Source organism: Terrapene carolina, unplaced genomic scaffold, assembly GCF_002925995.2.
Source record: "Terrapene carolina triunguis isolate 2854851 unplaced genomic scaffold, T_m_triunguis-2.0 Scaffold18, whole genome shotgun sequence".
Taxonomy (NCBI): Eukaryota; Metazoa; Chordata; order Testudines; family Emydidae; genus Terrapene; species Terrapene triunguis.
Genome location: NW_020664369.1, coordinates 3819326 through 3824437, shown reverse-complemented (window position 1 = coordinate 3824437; position 5112 = coordinate 3819326).

Here is a 5112-nt window from a genome sequence, read left to right as displayed (position 1 = left end):
CTCACTATTGCATTATACTGTGTTACATTTATACAACAAGATCCTCCTTTTGCTGATTCTCTAGTAACAGGTTATAAATTTTGAGGTATGATTTTTATATCAAAATGCTGCTCGTTCAAGCTGCAAAGATTTTAATGTTTTCAGGAATTGTAAATGACTATATTGTTGGCTTGAGTAAAATAATTAGCTGGATTTTTTTGGTGACTTGAGATAATTGAGGAGTTTGGATAGGAATTAAAATTTGGCTGGTATACTTTTATAGACAAAAATCTGATACTGCTACCAGCAGTGTTGATAATATTATAAAGTATCACTTAATAATCATCAATAGAAGGTCTTCACTAGTTGTATAAATCTGTGTATTTATCTATATATGGGATATAGTGTGGAATTTGATATTTTATACAAAAATGCATTTTCTAGTTCTTTTCTACTGCTGTTGTGTTATGTTTAATAGCTCTGTTAATGGTTTGCTTATGTACTTGAAATGCTCATTTCTGCCATACAGAAGCCCAGTTTATTTCTCAGAAATTATATTGAATTTGGAAAGCTTCCCATCTTTACTCTCACAAAAGATTTTCTAGAATTCCCAAGGTCCATCCCGGCAACCCACTGAAGTCAGTGGTAAAACTCTCATTAACTTCAGTAGGAATAAGAAGAGGCCGGTGTTTTTCTTCTGAATTATTGAATGAAAGACTGTAACAATAGGCACTTAAGTACAAATTCATTTGTTTCAAAAATGAATGTGATAAAGGACAAAACAGCCAAAAAATTAGAAGTAAAACAATCAGAAATGTAGGATTTTAATATTTCCAGCACTTACAGGCAGGTTTCACCAAGTCTTAAACTTTCACGTGTATTGCTATGCTAAATTTTATAACAAAAGACATATTTCATCCATTCACAGCCCAGAAAAATAAAACATTATCACCCTCATCAGTGACATTCAAATACTTAACGTCCCTGGCTAAATTGGCAAAAATGCTGAGTTTTGTGCACTTGAGTGAGCATGCAGTTGTGCTTTAACATTTCCAGCAGGTGGCAGTTAAACACAACAGGCCAGATTTTCAAAAGACCTGAGCTCCCACTTAGGCTATGTCTACACTACCACAGTAAGTCGACTTACGCTACTCAACTCCAGCTACATGGATGTACCTTAGGTCGAGTTATCACAGGGTCTACACCGAGGGGGGTCGATGGGAGAAACTCTCCCGTTGACTTACCTTACTCTTCTTGTTGGGGGTAGAGTACAGGGGTCGACTGGAGAGTGATCTGCTGTTGATTTGGCGGGTCTTGACTAGACCCGCTAAATTGACCACCAGTGGATCAGAGCGTCGATCCCAGAACGTCGATCCCGGCTGTAGTGTAGATCCCGGCTTAGTAACCTAAATGAAGCAGATGGTTTTTGCCTGTCAGCTTCCATTGAGCTATCCAGCTATCTTAGAGATGAAATCCTGGCCCCACTGAAGCCGGTGGGATTGTGACCAGGATTCCATCCTAAGTGTCTAAGTAGAAGTTGAGCACTTTACAAAATCTGGCCACTTATTTAGGTGCCTAAAAAGGAACTGTTTGGTGAAAATCTGGCCCCAAAACTACTGCATGTCCAAATGAGAGCAGGGGCCTGGGAAGCTAAGTAATCACACAAGTGCACTTTCATTAAAACCAGTGTTACCTGTATGTGACAGCAGCGGAGTTAATGAAACGTGCTGTGTATTATATGGTTGTACACAAATCATATTCCAAGAGTATATTTTTGATTTGAAATTAGTTTACCATTAACTTTTTATAAATCTAAAAATAACACATAACCCAAAGTGACAAATATAATTTTTTTAAAAATAATAAAAATCTGTATAAAACAATATACAGTAGAATAATGTAAATCTGATCCAAAATTGGACCTGATCTTGTAACCCTAATTGATGTGAGCAATCCTTACACAAGTAGTCCTGTGGGTTTCTATGAGACTGTTCACGTAAGTATTACACATCTGAGTAAGGGCTGCAGGAGTTGGTTCATACTGATAATAATATAGGGGACCAAATTCTGCCCTTAGTTATACTTGCACGGACCCAACTGGGGATAGTATTTGACCTGCTGCTCTTTAGACATGTCTGTTCCACCAGCAACTAACATTTATCCAGATAGCAGCATATTTTTTAGAAAGAAACCCCTATGATCACTTACAGTGGTTTTTAAAGTACTAAAAACAATGAGGCACGTTTTTACAGTTCTAATAGCTGAAGTATGTAAGGGTTAGTCTATTAGTTCTTTTTGTGGAACAAATATTTCAGAAGTTAAAAACAAACTAATATCTGTAAGAAATTGGAATGGGCACACTCAGGGTCAAAAATATTCTTTAAAATAAAATTAAAACAATATTTTACAAAACCTACGATCAGTAGAAATGTTTCCATGATTTTTTTTTTCAATTCTGGTGGAAACAAATCCTTATTCAAAAGTAGTGTTTGCAACCCAAACATTGCAGCATTGGGCTAGAGCATGAGAACAGGAAAATGAACCTGACATGAAATAGACTAAAAGCAAAAGTGAAACTGATGAGTCTGTTTTCATTGTGGAAGCTGAGAGAAATGCAAAAATAAATAATGAATCTGACTAATAAGGAATAAATTAGAATGTTAAAATCCTTGTTATCATAATCTAAGGGAAATTCTTTTTAGTATAATTATTCTCTAGCATCCTTTTAATAGCAATTCAGAAGGAACAAATTATTACCATTTTAAGGTAATTAATGTTTTCCTCTCAACATCTGTGGAAGTAGGGTTTGCTTGGGACTAATTTTCGTTTTGGTTACAGAGGCAACTGTGAATGAGGGGTTCGGGAAAACTCTTGGAAGCTGTTTACTGTGCCCTGGTTCAGATGAAGGCATAAATTAAAGAGGATGTGCATGTTGGTGATAAGGGGCCTGGGGGTGATCAGTAGGCGATTGTGAGACTATATGCTTTTCTTTGGACATCTTGAAAAAAGTGATATTTAGCATGTGTGAGGAAGTGTTCAGGTATGCAGGTGCACACACAAAACACTTATTTCCAGTTACCCTAGACTCTCAGAATTTCGTGTCTCTACATTTGTGTGTGCAATGGGCTTTACCTTCTGGTTATCCAGCTATCTTAGGGCTTTGTACTGGCACACAGCAGAAATAATGTTCACGGCAGAGGATTATAGTCACAATAAATGGGATTTGCTGTTATGAAAACCTTAGCTTCATTTGAGCCTAGGAGGCACTGAGTAACTTTTGAGAGGTGAGGAATGCCCGCTCTTGGCAACTCTTAGGATTGGACCTTGAAACACCAGAAACCTCAGCTTAATGCCTCTGTCTGATCTAGAACCAGAAGACTCATGTCTTAATCCATAATGGCAGCCCACGAATCAGTTAAATAAGGTGTGCTTTTACGTAACATTTTGCTGACATTTATTTAAAACTAATAGAACTAGATGGCACAGTCCTAGCACAGGCAAACCTCCTGTTGAAACCAAAAAAAGAACAGGAGTACTTGTGGCACCTTAGAGACTAACAAATTTATTAGAGCATATTAGTCTCTAAGGTGCCACAAGTACTCCTGTTCTTTTTGCGGATACAGACTAACACGGCTGCTACTCTGAAACCTGTTGAAACCAAAGTTAGTTCTGCTAGTACAGGAAGTGTAGGACTAGGCCCCAAAACAGCAGAGGGAGGTTTAGCTAAATTATTTCCTATAGCACTCACTGTTAAAATCCCAGGCATCTTAATGTGCGTCAGCCTCAGTAAAATAACTTGTTCATAAAATATTGTCCTTCTCCTGAAGAGTTGAGAATACAGCTTGTTAACATTCTTAACTGCTATATTCAGGGCCGTCCTAGGATTTATGGGTCCCTATGCAGTATTATAAAACTGGTTCCCCTATCCCCGACGACAGCCCAGGCTCACATGTGTATTTTAGATAAGGGTGGCCTTTTGAAGGATTTATTTAAAAAAACTATATGTCTGAAGATCCAAGTATTTAAGGCTAAAGATGGATACTCAGATTGTGCATCTAAAAACCTATGCAAGGATTTTTTAGAGATGTGATTTTATAATCTTCAGCAACACACTAATGGAATATTTTTAAAGCAAATTTTAAACTAAGGTCCTGTAGACTAACACGTTCTGAGTAAATATTACAGTAATGCACTTTTTTTTGTCAGTAAATTCAAAAACTGACAGTATATACCTGGGAGTTGGCAAATGACTGTTAAATGGCTTCATTACCACTTGAATGGCTCTTTAACAGTTTCAGTGTTGTGCTAATAGGTCTGGCAGTCTGGAGGGCTTTTTCAGTTTCAAGTACTAGATCCCCTTTGGAGGAAGACTCACCAGGCTGCAGCAGCCAGCTGTGGTGGGAGCCTGCAGGAGGGGTCAGATTAGAACAGGGATAGGAAGTGGTTGGAGGGTGGACATTAAGACCCAGGGGTGCCCAAATTTTCGAGTACCCTACGCAGCCTTGTATGCCTAAGGATGGCCCTGGCTGTATTCACATACAACCATGCAGTATAGTAAAGTTCACTCAGGACCAGATGATCTCTCAAATCACCGAGAGCACAAACGCTTCAACTAACTTTCATAATACGCCATGAGGAGAAGATACCTTTTTTTTAATGCTAGGCCGTAAATGTTTATCACAATTATAGTCCCATTAAAGACATCTAATGTAGTAGAAATAATTTAGTTTCTGCATTTCATGTTTGTTTTTTAATCAGATTTCTTTCTCTTGTTCCCAGCTATATGTACAGTGGCTATCAAAAAAAGTGATTGCCAGACAAAAATTGAGGAATAAATCATTAAAATTGTAGTAATCATGTTAATTTAAATCAGATTGACTGCATTTTAACACCATTGCTGTATTCCTTTCCCCCCACAGCTGCTATTTAGTATCTATTCACTTAAGTTGTTTGCACAGTTAGCATAGATTCTTTTATTATCCATACTGCAAACACAATAATAAAAACAACCACCACCACCACCCACCAAACAAATGTGAAAGTAGCGCCCAATCCTGCAACCGTCCTTAAAACTGGCAGTCCAAATGAAGTCTGCTCCTGTTGGCTTCAGCCTTTAATCATGCAGTTATTCTG